Genomic DNA, 20,350 nt, shown 5'->3' on the forward strand with positions numbered 1-20,350 from the left:
GCAAAATCGGTTGTCTCGACTTGTCTTGACTATGCGCGACGACTTGACGAAGTGCGATGTCTGCTCGTTCTATCTTGATATGAACGAACGGTTGTATATAATATTTCAGGGATATGGATCTGAAAAGATCTTAAGAAGTGAATCATGTGAAAATCGCAATATACAAGAAATACACATTTATTTTTCTCGAGCACATAATATTAGGAAATATTATACGGCTCTTGCAGTCAATGTAAAAGTTCTCTTGCATACCCTCATCATTAGTAATAATATTCGTTTTAAAAACTTTTTTACTCTTTATCATATTACCTTGTTATAAGCTTTAATTAATTTATAAATTCCGCTCGTTCCAATAATCCGTGGTATATATTACATTCACCGTTGAAAAAAATTAGCGTGTATTTTAATTAAAAATCAAAAAGTGTATCGATTTCATTGTTAACCGACTACCATTGTTTCGAATGTTGACGAGGTGTTTGTAGGTCGTTGATTTATTTGATCATTACATTAAATAGGGGAGTAAAGCCGGTAGGGAACTGCGAAGGGTAAGACCGTTAATGAGAAGCTTTAATTAACACACCTTTACTCATCGAAGCGGATATTTGTACCCTCTCTCAGGAAAATCGATAACTTTTGATCTTTGGGTCTGCGAGCAGCGCCAACTTTTCGCTACATTTAATTCTATCTACCAGGATGGGAGTCGATCTTTACCGAATGATCGATTGTGAAAACCGCGCACGTTGCGCATCGTCAACGAGACAAACATTAATTCGGGATCTCAATCAGCGTAATTTACTTCCGAGACGTCGTTGGAATATTCCACTAGCTGAAATACTTCGCATGTTATACGATTTAGTTCATTCTGATCGCATATACATATTGTATGCTATTTATAATAACTTAATGACAGTACACTATCAAATTTATAATATAAAATTATACTTATTTTGAGTTATTTTTAACCATTTCTATAGACCGCCACTGCTTCTATAAATCGTTAATTAAACTAAAACAATAGAGTTGCAACAATCTAACAATAATTTAATTTAAAAAATGCATTAAATTTTACTCAAATTTAGTTTATTATTTACGTGCGTACATTAATAAGGACGTTGTTTATTTTCAACCTGACCACAGAAATGGATTGATTTACATTTTGACAAACATGGAAGTTAAAAATAATACAAAATGTTATTTAACTCAAAGAATGGAGTTACCATTGTTCTTTCAATATTTAATAGCGTAATAGCTATAAATAATTATGCATATATCTAAAATAATTTTTCTAGAAATATTTTCAAGAGATAAAACAAACATTTCAGACTACATTTTTACGAGAGAAACGATGAACGTTATTTGAAATTATTTAATTAATATCATTACATTTATATCACATTACGTTTATATCACAATTAAGTATCGCCATGGTCGTAAATACTTCGTTGATATTTAACATCATACGAAACTGTCAAAATGTTCTTGAATTGACGATAGAATAATGTAGGTGTATTGATCGTGATATGAACATCGATGCGAACAATGTCGACAAACTTTCAACTTCAGTGTATATTTGCCGCGGATGATTGGACTGTCAATTTTTCGTGGATTATGCTGCAAGTCCCTCATAAAGCGTACAAATTGGAAACGCCAGCGTATTCCTCATTCTGAATTCCGGTTGCCGAGCAACCGATGAAAACAGCTGACGCTGATTCCGATAGCGTTATCTAGTGCCATTCCATTACTAACAGCAAATTAGCACATAATTAGCAGTCGCGCCATGAGCAGTTGCGTCGGGAACATGTTAAACTGTAACCTACATACTTATTGAAATAAATTCAGTGTATTCTGTGTAATAATGACAACGTATCGACTGGAGATTGGATACTGAAATTGGATCTTTCATTTAATTTTGCGATTAATGCGTGCGATAATTGTAATATTATTGTTACTGAAACGATAACAATATTACAACTAAAATTATACAATTATGGTATCAATATCGCGATATCATTAAATATCTATTCAACAAGCTTAAAGCGAAATTATAAAAAGATAGATTTTACTCGTTGCCGGGGTTAATGCATTCATTTAAAAATAATGTTTATTTTCCCCAGAGTCGATCTTAAAGAAATTTCCCAAGTAACTCTTACCAACAAACTTTAGGCAAAAGCTTCTCCGACGAATAGCTGTACGTTAACTGATATGGGTATCGAAAGGAGTCCGTTGCATCAATTATTCCGAGTCTTCGTACTTAAAACGAAACTTCTTCATGCACGACATGATGACATGCTTGATTATAATAACATCTACTTAAAGCTAGAACTCAAGAAGTAACAGTGGATTATTTTCGGGTTGCAGGCAGAATTATTCGTTGGTTAGAAAGAATCGATATTCTCAACTCACGTGGCTACTAGCTGCAGGCATCTAAATGCCCCACCCTTTGCCAATGAATCGTATTTCAATAGTACAATTCTCAATTCAAAGAATAGAAATAACGTTCTTTTTTCATTGGTTATTAATCTCATAATAAAAATAATTAAACTTAATTAATTCTTAATAAATCCGTAAAGCAATAAAATAGTTATATATGCGGCGTCAAACTTTGTTGTTACATTAACATATTGTAAGGTACATAAATGCATTTAGTTTTCTTGCATATTTGGTGAAAAGATGTCTAATAAAAAGCAGTCTAATGGCAAAATTTATTACATGTTGTATATACAGGATGTTCCGAAAATCGTGGTACAATCGGGAATGGGTTAATTCTACATGAAAAAGTAAGTCTGTATATTAAGCATACGTAACGAAAATTAGCAACAAACATTTCAACACCGAGTATGCAATATAATTTTAAACTGTGATCTAATTAACGGAATACGATATCTGAAATGACGTTGATGACAAGGTCTATTTGCGAAATATTTTCAAGGTTTATAGCTCCTTTAGAAGCTCCTCAGCTTTGTAGAGTTAGTTATATGGTGATCAAACGATCGTCTTTAACGACCTCTTTTACCCTTTTTGCTATTCTACTCCCGATTCCCTTCCTTCGCCATTTTCACGCCGCGCCTTCCTATGCGAACCCTCCCTCCTCTTCCTTCTCTTTCTTCGTTGCAGGCGGGAATGATAGCCGCGGTGGATCCAGGTCGCGCGTAAATTTCCGGAATCTTAGCTGATTTATCACCGCTTGAAATATAGGTTGCTCGTCGGAAGGAGGAGAGCCTGGCGCGTTCACAGGTCATGGCACAGTTTGCTTTCTACCTCGTCCCAGTGGCTTCGTCGTCGTTTACCATCGCGGTTCGAACGTTGCTGCTACTACTGCTGCCGCCGTCATTGCTGGTATTAGCTGGTGTTAGCTCGTACAGATGCGCATGTAGACAGCCCGCTGATTCCAACCCAAGGTGAACTCGTGTTTTTACAAGGGGCTGATTCAAGGGTTGAAGCGAGGGTCGGCTGCGTGAGGAACGGATAGAGAACGGCGGGCCTTAGCCGGCAGACGTGGCTAAGGATTTGCTAGGCAAACACCATCGCGGTGTTAGGATAACAAATCACTGCGAGCCGGCTTTCGCCACCGACGAGGCGCCGAATCCACCACCCAAGTCTCATGTTCCACAATGCTGCGACGGAGAATATCCGGTTTCCAAGCGTGTGAGAGTGTTGGTTGACCACTCAGGGTTGCTTTTGTGTCTGATACAATACGTGCACAAGTCACGCACGTATTCCGATGTATTTTCTAAATTTTCTTTAGAGAGGGATATAAGAATTTTTGCTTCCTCTTTACCTATCCTGTTTCAGAATTTAAGTATTTACAATTTTTATTACTTTGCTGTTTATATTATATGTAATTATATCAAACGAGTGCTACCTCAAATAAATCAAACATCACATTTCCCCTTTGAGAAGAAGGGGAGTCTGCGAAACTGCCGACTGTTCGTAAAAACGCGAAGGAATTCCGCGGAGGCGTGGGTGCAGTCCACGCACGTATTCCATCAAGAGCATAGTCCGGAAGCTGGCAGAAGGGTCGAAGGAGGGTCGCCGGAACCATACTTTACAACGGCGTGCCATGGGGCCAAGATAAATGTACTTCGAATCGAATGTGTTCTCGTTCGAACCAGCGTAGAGAGGGCCAATGTCATTAAGGCTGCCTTTATCGGTCACATTCGGTGCGATTTAGATCGACGTTCTCCGATAAGTTTCAGGCAGCCTTATACGACTCGTGTTGCGCAAAACGATTGGAAGCAGTTAAGGAGGGAAAGAACGATGCATATTGGGGTGGAATACTATTTTTCCGTGGTAATCTATCGCGACATCGTAAGGCTCGTAACGTCACGTATAAACACTGAGCTGAATCACAATTTTATTAATTCAAATTTGATCAATGTGTCAGTATTTCATGTAGCTTGTCTTCGAGACAGAAATCGGATTTAAAGATTTGTCACAAAGTGGCTCTCACTTTTACACAATACTTTTACACTACTTACATAAGAAGTTTTGACAGCAACATAGCGATACCACGTTGATCACGACACACTTAACCACTTTTCTGTATCGACGAGGACAAATAAAGTGCTAGAAGCTAGTCTTTCAAAGTAAAAAGAGCGTTGGCAGCTCCCGGTTCCCGATCAACCTTTGACATTGATCGATCATCCCTCACACACTAACGTCATCATCAACATATTTCAGCTATTATGTATATCTCTATAAGTCGCTATGCTTATCAGGATTTGTAGTTGTTAGTATAACACGCGTATAATGAAATGCACGATTAAAATGTTAATAGAATGTCCTTAATTCTGCGAATAAATTAGAATAATTACTATCTATTAAAAATACAATAGCGCATCATTACTCAAATTCTATTTAATAAGATAAGATATACCGCAAATGTGGGTGACTTGGGACAGCATTTTGTTAAATTCAATCATGGAATCCATTCATGAGGTACTAAAGAAAATTTAAAACTTAAACTTCCTTTAGAGACTCATGGGTGAATACCACTATTAAATTTAACAAAAATACATGCTGTCCCAAGTTACCTACATTTACGATACTTATTGCTAAAAAAGGAACTGTCTTATATACTTAAATATACGATAGCGATATAATCTCAAATTATTAACGTACTTTGCATGCAAAATACTGCTCACGAATTACTATGACAAATCATCGTCATCTTCCTCCCCGATCGAATGCACCGATTCTCCGCATATTTTCTTCGTCACGCTGGCAACGCCACATTGTTCTCCACGACATGAAAGAAATCGCCGTTGCCACGCTTGCCCATTTTCGTTATTCACCCAGCAACGCGACATTTCTCATGCGATACTGCATGCAAGCGCATGACTCCGACCATCAGATAGTCAATGGAGAACAATATGTCGCACTTTGAGGGATTTTGCACAAAGGTTTCGACCTCTCTTGTATCTTCGTAACACGAAAATGCCATCCTACAAATCGACGTTATTCGAATTTATGATGAAACAGTATTTTCGTGATTCTGCATTCGCCTCTACTAGTAAATAAATATTATTTATATGGCGCAATTATCGCGGGTGTATAATGAGGTAATTCGTTAATTCCAATCTGCTTAGTTTTGACTAAAATTAATCTTAATCCTTAAACACTTTTTTAGTATAACATAGTTTTTTCTAATCCAAGATTAGTACTTCTATAATTTTGAAAGTGTTGAGTGATTTACCTGGCAGATTTGAACACATAAGGATATTTTTTTTCTTTGGCGTAAAGAACAGTATTAATGAGGGAATAATTTTTAAATAATAAGGATCGAAAGATCGTACTGAGTATGTTGTATATAGGTATCCAAGTTCGTCGTATATTTTTAAAAAAATTTTGTTCAATTATGACAAATATTTTATTAATTTAAAGTTTCTAATTTTTGCAACACTATATAAGAAGCCTCATTTAATTTTTCTGACAAACACAAATTTGGAAAAAAATTTTTTTTAATTTTTATTTTCTTTTTTGTAACTTTTTTTTAATAAGATACATACATTTGCTTGTTACCGTTATATTCTTCAATGTTTGACGTTTAATTCAATTGAAAAAATAAATTTTATAACAATATGTCAATTGAAAAAATAAATTTATAACATGTTCATTTTTATAAAAGTTATAAGCGATCAAATTGAGGTTTGTTATAGACACTGACAATGCATGAGTATGCCGTCCCCCGTATGAAATGAAGCGTGGTGTTTAAGGATTAATAGACTCAAATTTCATTATCTATTCTATTCGAATACATTCACGTGTCATCGTCCGCGATAAGTGGAATGAGTAAGATGCAGTCGAATACATCATCCGATTTCAGATTCGGAAAGATCGAACGGGAACGCGTGCCTCGCTTCTTCCGGCGACTTTACTGAACGGAGAAGTCGCAGAAGGATTCATACGCTGTCGTCACAGGCGTCATTCTCATCGTTCCGGTTAGGATTGAGACGTTTGTCTTGCATCTGACGTTGCGTCTTACTCGCGGTGAGATAGGGGGAAACCGGCGAGCACTCTCGAGCGAAGGCTTGCCGGGTCGACGCTGCATGTGACGTCTAACGTAACGCCAATAACTCACCTACTACACGGAAGCCCTTACCGGGGAGAAAGGAGGGGTAACTTGCTCCTTCGCACCGAGTAAAACTCACTCCTCCCCCGCGTACCTCCTCCGTTACATCCGCAACCCTCTCTACGCATTCCGCCTCTTTATACTCCCGCCACCGCCACCGCCTCCGTTTCATCTTCTCCCCGCAGTCACCTCGGGACGCCCTTGGAATAACCCTAGGCACCACCAAGTTTGCGAAGGGATGAACGAGAAATTACAGGGAGGTTTGGCTAAATTCCTTCTTCGCCCACCACACCCGGCGCCATCCTCCCTGCGGGATCGGTAATTACTCGCCGAACACGAGGCCCGATCTGATCATTAATTTACCTCCAATTTCGAGCTGTTATGCTTTCCCGTAGGAGCTATGGCCTGGTCGGGAGCATTATTTTGGCGGTAACGGTCGGTAGTGACTATCGCTCTTGACGAGGAAATAAAGACTCAAACGTGGAAATGTGGGTCAAATCCGTGCGTTCGTTGTACATGTCCGAGACGACGCGACGCATCTTCTTTTTCACGGCGCACATGCACCGTGACACCGTGCCGTTTTTTTATTCACCCGGTGAATCGCGTATGCAACGATGCGACCCGGCTTCAACCGGTATTCACCATTGTCGACGAGATATACCGTTGGCGGAGCCTCGCGAATGAAAAATTCGAACCGAGCCGAGTAGTTATATCGGTGCCCACCCAACTACATTCTCTTCCTGGCTTGCCGGGGTATTGCATTTGTATATATAGCGATTCTTTATCATCGCGGCGAACGCGCTACTGAAATGTAAATAGAACGGCCATACGTGGTTACACGTATGTATATTCATTGTATTACAATATGCGTATTAACGTTGCATTACATTCTGCAAGATATATATGATATTTCTCATTTAAATCATCAATTTCATTAAAAACGTAAATGATGAAAATCTCATGTTTCTCATGAATGAGTTTATCTAAATTGTCTCTTCACAGTATGAAATCGTATATTGGAATACGTTCTCTTTATAATGCGAGGCGATTTAAACAGAGTGGAATAAATGACATGTTTAACGGCAGAATAATACGATTTGTTACGAGATTGAAAATCTAGATTACGGTCGACGGGATTTTCCCTTTGATATTGCCCCGCTACTACGCGTGGACGTGTATTACCGGGCAAGAAAAATCACCTCTATGCGGCGGACAACGTCTGCAAAATTACCCACGGAATATCCGATAACAAGTGTTGCATGGCAGTACCTCCATTCTTTACACTGTACAAATTGACTCTTTACGGGACAACAATAACTTATTGAGCCACCGTTTGATCGCTTGTTATTTCCCGAGCATTTATTTGACTACAGTTGTGCGACATGAATAGCAGAATGACGAAGTAAGAGAATAAAGGGACGGAAGAGAGTTTCCGCGCGAAATGACACTTTAAGAGTTTCCACCAGTGGAAAGTCTGCGGATGAAACCGGGCGGCGTCCGCGTTGCCGATTCACCGGCAAGTCGCGTTTTAAAGGACACGTGTAATTTTCTGTTGCGGGTGTGCGTACGTGCGTGATCATGCAGTTCAGAAAATTTAATGATGGTCATATGATTTTGATGAGCGGACTCCCCTCTGTGAAAACGGCATTAATGTTGATGGGAATTATACATTTATACTCGCGGATTACCTTGTTTCCGCGAGTTCCCGTACATCGCTCACGCGATTAGTCGCACGCGAATAGAAAGCACCGGCCGAAATACCAGCTGGCGCGCTTTATTTCAGCCGCGCGGTTGTCGCTTATCGAGCTAATCTCATCGTCGCTGAAATAGTCCTGGCGGAGAACAGAGGAGCGGTAAAACAGAGACGTGCGTTATATACGTGGCAATGCAGCGACGCGAATAGACGCCGGATGTAGAGATAGTCGCAGCCATTCTACGGCGTCCGTCGAATGTAATTCAGCGCGAGCGCGCGGGACGAGAGCCGTAAATTCGAGGATTCTATGCAAGATTGATGCCACGGGGTACTTCGGCGGTACGAGCAGCGTGAGTAGCGAGAACCGGGCGAGAGAAGGCAGGTCGATAAAGCGGAGGGGCGTGCGGAGTTTAAAATTCTTCTCTTCATCGTCAAAGTGTCGACCAGCTCGCTCTTTGCATCGATAAAGAATTGCGAAAACGCGAAGGATTACGTCAAACTCAGAATCACGTACGCGTGATACAAAAATTATGTTATAAATATTTAAAAAGATATTTAGAGATGTGTGAAAAGAAAACGACGAATTTTATCTTTACGAAGATTTTCCCCGTTTATATCGAGAGAGGAGAATTCGTTTTCTGTATTTCGTACGTCTCAGAAACACAACGAGCGGGAAGCCCTTCGTCATAAAGGATTTGTTCGAATATCTTGACGAGTTTAGTCGCGGAAATTCAAGGGCCGAGACCAATTACCTCGAGCCAGGGATTTCTTCCTTTCTTTCTGCTTCTTCAATTGATTCCCCGTATCAGAACGCTAATTGTTGTTCCCTTTTTCCCCGTTTTGCTCGCGGGCGGTATCGATTTAGCGAACCGGCTAACTGTGGGCTGTTAACAGCAAAAGAATCGTGTCAGTTCTAGATATCTGGCACAACGCCTGAATCCAGTTACGCATTAATTTCGATTTTGCGAAGCAGTAGAGCGTTCATTCATTCATAACAATTCCCTTTTTGTATATCATTTGTATGCTTCTAATGGTTTCACTCACTGTTGTAAAATATTTCTTTGATTTCTGTCTGTCTAAAAATTGGAGGAAAATTGTTTGATAAGCAATACGTCTTTTCACGTTCTATTCTTTCTATTTGTTTATTGTTTTCCGATATACATATATTAATTTAATGTGGCTATATAAATTTGTTAAGCTAATAGTTGTAGCATATCATAAGATTACAAAGCATTGAAAAACAGAAAATTTCCAAATGATTATTTATTTTCCGTTACATTATACGCGGAGAATGTCATATTCCGAAAATAAATTTGTTACAGGGACCGATCGAGTTCCTTCTAATGTTATACGATAGTCCCAATTTTTTTCCGATAAAGAATTGAAATTTGCCCCATAAAGTCGGATTTATGGGCACCTTCAAAGTCAGTGGTGCCCTTTGATCAGACCTATGGACCATTGACCGCTGTCCCCTGCAGCACTATCTATCACGTTCGGGAGGCAGGCGGTCGTCCGTGTAACAGCAGTTAGAGGATTGCAGATAAGAAGAATCTCGGTATAAAAAAGAATAGGAGAATTTTGTCGAGGGAGACTGAAATGTTCTATCGACTCCATGCTACTTGCGGTAAATTATCATTTTAATCTGTAGTTATGTCGTCCACACGATGCGTACTTGACAAAAAACGATAGACTGAAACAGAAAATTATGCAAAGAGATACAGATTGAAGTGATCGGTAAGAATAGAAGGTGAGTTATCGAAGAGATTACAGTAGAGTAGAAGAGAAATAGTAGAAACGGCATAGACGGGAAGATGAAGGAACGGAACGGGGAACAAGATCAACGGAGATATACCCGCAGGTTGACCATGGGGAATCCCCCGGAAGCTCACCATGGTGAGATACGATAACATCTTAACTACGGTGACTGTACTATACCCGAGCTCCTTGAATCCCACCTGTAAGTCGAACGAGCCTGTCGAGAAGGGTTTAGTATTATATATTTCCCTTGACGTATAAGGCAGCGTATTATCTCGTTAGTATACTTCTAGTTGGCAGTTTTGCAAAAGAAAAAAAAATTAAAAAAATGCGCTTGAAACGTAGCAAAGTCTCGTGACAATCGCTCGCTAACCGATAGAAATGACAAGAAGTAAAATACGGTACAAAGGACGGAAGTGTATAGAAGAAAGCATTTTACACGCAATGTTTCTATCGTCCTACTTTCGATCGTCTTTACTTCACACAAAGTGACGCCATTGCACGAAACTCGATGCATTCATCCCTATGTCGGTATAGCTACGTTTTTGTCGACTGTGTCCAAGAAAAGGAACAATGAAGAAGATATACCACATAACGCACCATTTTCGGCAACGACATTGTAAAGAAACCTGTACGGTTGTGGACGCGATAGTTGGCGGTATAGTCGACTTTCTTGGCAAACGAGTCTGAGACGATGGACTCTTTCTTCGCCAAAATAAGTCTCCGTCCTGAAAATATATTCTATTCGTTTACTTCAAAAAGAAACTGTTTATGAAATAACAAATATATTTATTATATAATAAACAAATATATTTATTATATAATTATTAATATATATTAATATATTTATTATATAATTATTAATATAATTATAAATATTAATTTTATTTAAAAAATGTAAATTATAACAAGATGAAGTAGCATTTATATCTTTCTAAATTCTTTAGAGTTAATCAGTTTAAATAACAAAAAAATGACATTTATAATATGAAATAATGATTATAATATAATAAAGTTACATATTTTTTACATTGTAAGATCATACGACGTTTATAATGATGCTCAGCAATGAGAAATGTGCATTTATATACGAGAAAACGGAATATAATCAAGAAGAAATGAGAATGATGTCGAAGAAAAGTGATAGACAAAGCGAATATCATTCTTCGTTTAACGAGGAAAAGTTCTCACTTATCCCTTCTTTCCGAGAAGTCGTGCCGAAGAGTTCAGAACTTCTTAAGACTTTGTCCGAAATCCCAAAGAATGAAGAAAAATTCCGAACCTGATTCATCGAACGGAAGTATACGCGCCGATGAGACGCTCGCTTCCATTAAATGTCAGGAAAGAAAATGGAATTAGCGGACGTCTCTCATGAACAAAGTGCAAAGGGAAGTATTCCGTCGCCGCGGTTGTTTCTTTCTCGGGGAAAAAGTTCCAACCTCGCTTCGTTGCTTAGAAGTTATCGCGCGGAGCTGTGACAACTTCTCGAGACTTCTGTTAAGAATTTCACAAAATAAAGGAGAGCCGCTCTTGGTTGGAACGGTTGCTTAAGAAAAAAAGAAAAAGGTACAAACGACTTGACGTTATACAGTATAGCGAGAGAAGCCGTGTGCTTGTGAATATAAGCGAAAAGTAAGAAGCGAGAAATTGAGATGAAGATTTGAGCGCGTATTATACCGAAAATATAAAGCAGCTCTACAATTTATTAGCACTAAGAACAATACCGTGTTTTATCGTAAATAAGCAATAAATCTTGTCATATAAAAAATATATCCTTTTTAAAGCCACCCACATAAATATGATATCGGCTTACCGATATATTGATTTCAAGTCTGCATTTTGTATTCTCTTAGCAAGAAACTTCTGGATGTAATAAGTGAAGATGAATCGTCGAACTGAGAAATACGAACGTCATCTCATAGTTGGTTGCCGTAAACGCGTCTTTTTCTTGAAGGATCGGAAACAAGGGAGAAAGTGAGTAAGAAAAATAGATTCGCATGTATCTCAAATCATTATTGCTGTGGGCGTTACATGTGAGACATTTATCGAAAGAAGATTATTATTGTGATAAGACGTGTTGACCCCGAAAACGAAAAAGCACTAATCAACGCAAAAAACATCAACGAACTCAAACCATATTCAGCAAGACGAGTTTTCTGGTGTCTTGGCGCTAACTGTTCGAAATACAAAACACCTATCCTGCAAAATTGTCGCTGAAAAAAGATCTCTAGGATGTCACGTAGCTGGCCACAGCGGAAGTTCAAATGGAATTACATGGCGAGCTCGAGCGAGTAATAATGGCGTTTGAAAATAAAAAGGAATTTCACCACGAACCTGGATCGATAAAGTCGAAACTGTGACAAAAAAGATGATGTAAAGGAAAAAGTGAAGCGACGAAAAGTTACGATAGAAATATTACACAAGTAAGAATGAAGACTCGAATATTCTTCGTAGTTCGAAGCAAAAAAAGTCATAATTGTTAAAAAAAAAAAAAGATTGTTATGTGGAAACAGCAATACTGAACAATTGTTTGCCTTCGTGGCATACCTCTTTGCTTTCGTGCGAAGAGATACCAAAAAAAGGAAGAAAAATAAAAAGTAGAGACAAAAAATAGGAAACAAGCGGTTGAATAATTCACGCAAAGACAAACATCGGAGAAAAATCGAAAGAGAAACGAACGGCAGACTCCCGTAGAAAATCAAATAAAGCCGGAGAAAAGAAGGGAAAGTAGGAAGCCCTGAAAATCGGATATTCGCACGTTCCCCATCTCCGCAGAGTCGCGAGTGATTGTACAACTTTTGGAACTTATCCAGTGGACACATCGCAGGTAAAAGGAAGGGTACATAGGTAATACTGTCGGACAGAGAGGGTACATTGTCACGTAGAACGTCGCCTCGGAAGTACACAAACTTCCGCCGGAAGCGGGATGGGAAAAAAAAATGGTGTGCTGGGTGGAGAAAAAGCAGAGATGAACGCATTCCGTACGCAGCATCTCTCGCCGCCACCGCCATAGTCGCATCTTCTGAAAGTTTCATGAGGTTCGTGCCGATCGGGGGAGCTTTTTATTCGCACGGGGCGCTTTGCATTTTTACGACGAGACTAAGGTTATGCGTCGGGGCCGTTCGGCGAGACCTTTGTGATCTTCTCGCATGGTACAAGGATCCGGATAGAGGGATCCACCGTGAACTCAAGGTAGATATCCCTCGGATAGAGCACCCGGTGGACATATTCGATAAGAGGTAGGTATAATCGGAGAACGTCGGTAGCATAAACGATTGTTCGTCTGCACCGGAGTGGTCACTGATCGCACGTGTTGCTATATGTAATAAGATCATTTACGTGCAACTCGGCTGTTCCGACACTCTTGATGCATCAATTTTTATGATTACATTCAATTAGATAACTACTCACATTTTCAATATCGAGCTCGTTTTGTCGAATTTCTCTCAGAGCGAATTCTATCACTTAAGCATAACGTCTTGTACAGAATTGTATGCTCGCCTTGTCGTGCCTCAAAACTTCACTCCATATCTTCGACGCAAACTTTTCGATTCTCTTCCTTCCCGCAACATCGAAATAAGTCTATTTGGCACTTCGTACCCTTCCTCTGGGACTGCAGTACCTTTGAGCGCCGCCGAACTCATTCTTATTCAGGAAATCCGTATTCTACGAGACTCGCTGTTTTCTTCGCCGAACTCGTTCGTTCCTCCTATCCGTCCCGCCGTCCATTTCCTGCCTTTTCCGGTGCAGAAAGGTTGAAACTTACGATAAGTCGATCGGTCAGGTGCGACCCGAAAAGAAAGCTTTCAATGGGTACATCTCTTCCGAGAACCAGTAGATTCAATGACGATACCGAATCGGCGGAGTTTCCGCGTTACCTTAACCATCCTTTCCGACTCTGTCGAACTCGTTTTCCTCGGCAGAATCATACTGAATGCAAGAAAGTATAAAAAGTTTAGCTCAGTCTTAAACTAAGCATCTCACTTCTGTTTATACGATATCTCGTAGTTAAGCATACCTCGTGTCATAAAAGCGAAAACAAGGGCTTTTACTATATGCATTAAATCATAGTAATTTACAGTTTTTAAAGTAACTTTTAATGTGGCCTAAGCGATGTGCGACATTATTATTAAAAGCGATGGGACGAACATTAAAAAAAAACGATATAGTACTGGGAACTATATTTATTTTACATTCATAGGGAACCCGAGCGTTTTCTAATGAGGATGCAGTATACGCGTACGTGAAATATTGTGCCGCATCGCTTAGGACGCAGCTGGAACACAGGAGGCGCGGGACGACTTTAAAAAATCGCCGACCGTGCATTTTAATGTAGACTCGCAAACAGGAAGCGATGCAGCCTCTTACGTTATGATGTTTATCCCGCTACACGCTAAGCAACTCTACCGCTATATATCGCGTTACATTAAAACATATTTCAACTACGGCTAACACTCCCTGTATTCAGAATATACAAATATTGTCCTTAACAAACAATGGCGAGAACGATCGCAACGCCGAGATATAATATCCGGCTCCTAATATCCGGGCTATTCGAATAAAAACGCTATATAGTTTGTACCGTCGTAGAATATGTAATTAATAAATATGTTCTATTTCTTCCTATACCAATTACTTACAGTAATAATGTTAAATTATACCCAATTTGAGTTATTTTTAATCGTGTTTTTATAGGTCATCACTGCTCCTAGTTAATATGTCGTTAATTTGACTAAAACTTCCAATGTTTTAACTTTAAACAATTTAACTCAAGAAAAATTAAATTTGACTCAATTAAATTTTATTATTTATTGTGTGCATACGTAATATGGATGATTTGCTTTGCAATTAATTACAGAAATAGATTAATTTACATTTTAACTCACATGGAAGTAAAAAATAATAAAATTATTTAACTTAAAGGATTGGATTATCATTACTCCTTTTATTAGATGTATATTGAACAATGTACGGCACAGAGCTAGCTATATATTTAAAATACTTTTATTTAAAGCACATATTTTTGCAGTACAAGTGTATTTTATATTTTTCAACGGAGCACATGAAAGTATTACGTATTTTGTATTTAAAATCGAAAGATTGAAAGTTTTTTGTATTTTGTATTTCAAATAATATTATAAGCTTGATCATCAATATTAGTATTTGATATACAAAATACAAAATATTTTCATGTGCTCTGCTGAAATACAAAATATAAAATATAATTATTCTACAAATACTATTTTTCAAGTAAAAGTATTTCAAATACATGCTCAGTCTTGATGATGTACGACATATACCTATCGAAGTAATAATTAGCGAAGACACAAAAATTTTTATTTGCAGTACATTTTTAAGAATTAGAACAAAATAAACAATGAAGTAAACTAACAATGAGATTAAAATTAATCTTACATTGGTGGAATCAAATCTAATGCCCGTTTAATTTTAATTCGGTTTAATTGACTCTTCATCTTTTTCCTTAGTTTTAAAAATTAGAAAAAGATAAAAAATAATTTAAATCGAGATTAAACTTAATCTACATTGATAGAAACGAGTATAAGTCACATGACCATTACATATTTATGTCTTCATCCCTTCAGAATTCCGCGGCCGTTCCTTTACGTTTGCTGGGCCATATAAAAATCTACGACATAAAATATATATCATCATAATCCCTTACGCCTGAATTCCTCGCGATCCTATTTACTTCCTCCGCCAACAGATTTCTTCGTCGTATAAAAATCCATCAGTACCCTAGCGCGGGCGCGGCACATCCGGGAATCGAACCCGGACAACGCGACGGCGCTAAACCCAGGAATCACAGATACAGCTGTTTCCGGTAGTGACCATAAAAAACAAACTGTGCGCGAGCGAAGGAGCTGCTTAATAAAACATAAGAGGGTGATGAAATAAAACCGCCAGCGCATCAGGGAGTGCGAAACGACATAGAACCGATGAGCGAGAAATCGCTATATGCGACAAAGACGGACGGTGTTGGATATCGCGGACACCGACGGTTGGAGAAAGTCGGAGAACAGGAAGGGAAGAGACGAAGACAATGCATATCGATTCGCAGACGCGCGGGAGCAGCGCATCTGCCCGCGTAGGTAGATCCGACGTTCCCTTCGCCGCGAGCAAACGAATGAATGAACGGATGGACGAACGAACGAACGATCGAACGATCGAACGGGTGAGCGAACGAATGACTCTTCCTCTTTCGCGGCGAATCGCGCATACCGTTGGCGCGAAGAATCGTAAAATTCTGAAAAATTTATCTCTCGCTGGCTCACCACGCGGCACGATATCGTCAATGGTACGATGCCTTCCATCCTGCGGAATTCCGGACGGTTCCAGAGGCGAAAAACACGAGAAGAGTGCGAGACGATGGGTGCTACATATTTAAGCGCTCGATCATCTCGCCGGTCCGGTGAATTCTGACAGAACTGATCCGGAGGAAGAGAGACAAAAATATGTAAGAGGAAGTCAGGGAGTAAGAAAGGGACAGAACGGGAAGCTCTCGTGGTGAATTTTTGAATGGCTGGAAAAAGGCTCCGCCCGCGTGGTCCGTAAAAATGATAAATGAACAGCGGTTTGTGCGAAGCGATCGATTGATGTATAAGCGGCGTAATTCGAATACATTGTTAATTTAAAACGATTGCGTGTAACATGGAAATGTAGCACGCAATGGCTCGAGTATCCAGTTGATGTTTTACGAACGAGTAATTACAGGTTTCGGTGAAGTTGAAATTTTTTAGCGAAACGAAATGGAATATTACCGTTACGTTGGAATATAGAATATTGTCTGGCATAGAACGGAATCATTTCCGAATAATTAAAACATTGGGGATGATGCGCGCGCGTATAGCATATCGATTGCAATCCATATTGTTAAATCATCCACGGTTGTACAAACGGTGCTTCGCGACACCGATATATTTATCCGTTCCCTATCGTTTACGCGAACGCCGAATCTCTATTTCTATTGGCCGATACGAACAAATGGATTACGGTGAGTCGATGACTTGTGCAAACAGACGCTGACCAACTTTAATTCGTTCCGCAAATCGAGAAACCGATTGCGGATTTGCGAACTTTCCGTCAGATATGTACAGCTTAATCGTGTCTCATACCTTTCAGACTGGTCATCTCGTCCCATCGTAAAATATGAGAAAATAAACTGGCAAATCTCTTTCGCGCTTTACGGACGAATATTTGAGTTTGACGATTCGAGCTCAATCAAGATCCGCATTTATGAAGAAATAGCTATAACTTGTAATAAATGTACGAGTACACAGATATATTTAAACCACTTAGTACGATGAACCAAGTACTTTCGTTTAATTAACATCAGTAAATATAGATAAAATCAAACACATACGTATACAGAGATCAACGTATACATATACATGCCGTTTTCAATCTTTTATTACTGCATTCATTAAAATCGAGGAGTCAAATTGCTGAGGGCATTGCGGTGTTTGGGGCATTATTTAACAGAATTGTGTATTATAATAAACGGTATGAGATTATGCATTAGTAAAACATTAATGGGCATTACCAGGATATTAATGGGCATTACTAAGGCATTTATTGTTAAATCTATAATGTCAAATTTAACGTAATGTAAGTCGCCACTGCTCCTACTCAATTATATCGTTATTTCATACTAAAACAATGGTTATATTTGACACTATAGATTTAACTTAGTGGACATAAAAATTGAACATTACTTGGGCATTACTGGGCACTAGTAAGCATTGGCTGCGTTCAGTAGAAAAAGCAGCTTTGCGACTGTTGTAAAAAATTCTTGAATGTGTTTGGTTTATACATTTAGATCCAGTGAGAAACTAAGGGCAAAACCAATCATATTAAAGAATTTTACAACAGTTGCAAAGCTGCTTTTTCTGCTGAACGCAGCTATTGGTGTACACAATTTTGGTCAGCGGTTTATCACTCGATCTTAATCGAGATTAATATATTTCTATCTCTCGTATGAATCTTTGCTTCAGCGAATTAAGCCGCATTGCTGTCGCATTTGAATACCTACGATTTACGCACGAGGGATAGTACCACGGCAATATGGAAAACAATAAAGACGCTACGTCCCCGCATAAGGTTTATGCAATGAGATCGCCGCTCGTAATTCCGATAAACACGATAATGTTGACCACCCTAGCGACCGAAACGATTTATAAGTCCCTATCTCCAACGGGTTGTTTTAAATTATGTAGCTCTTTTATTACGATGAAAGACGAGCGTCCGGCTGGAAACACCGTTACGACCACCCACGGTGTTCGTTCCGCTTACGCATACAATATCAAAATGACGAGGGCCGACGTGAGTGTACGCGCGCGCGCGCATAGCAATTAATAATACGGACATCATCAACGCAAATTCGAATCGCTGGCTAAACCTAAATTATCAGGTAAACACAGTTGAGCGATCATGATTGCGACGGTTAAAGACAAGAGCGAAACGCAACAAAGTACAGGAATAAAGAATAAAAGACGACAAAGTTGTATTTTTCTTTTACGACGTTATATTTCACTTCTCACTATATCTCGGTCGAAACGCTGCGGTTGCGAGAGATCGATTATAATGTCACGAATCTCGGATGTACTGTGATCGCCATTAATGTGATCTTATGCTCCATATATTTCTCCTGTCTTGTCGTTATCGTATAAATTTTGTTATCCATTAAGGTGCGCGCGCGCGAGCACGTCGCATAGGGTAAGATGTTAACGACGATGTGCTAACGAGGCTAGCAAGACCTTCGCGATATCGAGCCCTCAAGGAAAGACCTTGTTCGTCTAATGGATCAATTAGTCCCGTCTAACGGGCGTCCAATCAATGTCAATGAATACCCATTATCACTAAAACCAATTGCTAACGATATTCGTAGGGTGACGCGGCGTCGCCCGGCTGGATTATCATTGCCCGCCAGCCGAGTCCCGATAGAAATACTGTATCATATCGAGATAACCATAACGAGCCGCGAAAACGAATTTCCATCGGCGGTACAGCGGAGGACCCCGACAAAAACACTTTCCTCGTTTTAGAGCCACGAACAATGCCGCTTATCGGTTTGCCTATTATCCGAATTTCAATTAGCCGTCTATATCGCAATAGACAGGTACGTGCGAGTTCAGAATGTACGAGGATAAAAGGGTGCGGTACGTCGTTGAAACGCGGCGGACGCTTTCCGCGTCAAAGGCCATAAAAAAAAGTAATAATAATAAATGAAAAAAATATCGGGCAAAATTTCCCCGACAAAAACGCTCCCGTTATTTTGATGGATTATTACGAGAGAACGGATTACGTCGACATGTCGATACACAAATGTGAGGTTCTCTCCATACAATAAACGCGGATTGTCCGCGGAGGCGCGCGCGAAACGCGCGTTATCAACGGGCAGATTATCCCGGAAAAGAGCTCACGGTGAGATTTTAACGCGAGTTCTTTTCTTTCAGTTATGTGTAATAGAGGCGGGTAAGCTGGTAAGCGCATGTATTACATTCGCTAACTTTGTCAACCTGACATTTACGTATGTTAAGCCGTCGAGTAAAGACGATTACAGATCTATCCGACAGAGCTATAATTTAATACAACTACGTGTATCGCTGATACTTATTGTCTTCCTCGCACGGAGTTTTCATAAATATTAACGTGATACTTTGGACAAAAAGTACTAGAACTCTTCGAGCATGTTTAACATGCAGTACGAAACACATGCTATCCAGGAAAAGCTTACCGTGGCGTAGAGTCGTTGCCGATCCTCGTAATCCTTGTTTTGAGGCTGACACTTTACTTGTTCATTCACGATGAGTTTCATAGATACACCATGTTTCAATATGCACGCATTAAAGTTCGATGAGTCTTGACTGCTCCGAAATTCTTATCACGTTCGCCACGTATTTGCACAAATCAGCGGTTAATAACGTTTATCTCATGATATCCATCCAAGATTTAAATAATCTGTGTATATCAGTAAATATCTTTATCAGAATGTAGAAACGTATTTATCTGCAGGAACTAATTACACTAGCTCCTTTGTGTTTCAACTATTCAATACTGATCCGTCCTCGAAACAAAGACTTGCCTCTGATCACGGTTGATTACTGGAGATTCGCCACGTTTCGTGCAAAAGTATAGATCGCGGTGAGAATGAGAAATTTTTGGAAGCGCTATGAAATAACACAACCCCGCGTTCTCGGTAGCGAATTATCGGTATTAATTCTAGACTGTGTGCTTCAGACTGTTTGAGGTCGTTTTGAAAACTCCGAAATTTCATACGTCACCATTTTATCGCATCGTAGCCACATTTTTGA

At 39.4% G+C, this 20,350-nt stretch overlaps 1 protein-coding gene across 1 annotated transcript in view; it reads right to left on the reverse strand.

Moving 5' to 3' along the window:
• Sema2a (Semaphorin 2a) overlaps window positions 1-19,840 on the reverse strand; it is a 351,866-nt gene extending 332,026 nt beyond the window's left edge. The window contains exon 1 of the mRNA XM_018455942.1: window positions 19,774-19,840. The gene's annotated coding sequence lies outside the window, so the exon portion shown is untranslated. The remainder of the gene's footprint in view (window positions 1-19,773) is intronic.
• Window positions 19,841-20,350: the final 510 nt, after the last annotated feature.

Source organism: Mycetomoellerius zeteki, unplaced genomic scaffold (genome assembly GCF_001594055.1).
Source record: "Mycetomoellerius zeteki isolate Tzet28-1 unplaced genomic scaffold, Tzet1.0 scaffold52, whole genome shotgun sequence".
Lineage (NCBI taxonomy): Eukaryota > Metazoa > Arthropoda > Insecta > Hymenoptera > Formicidae > Mycetomoellerius > Mycetomoellerius zeteki.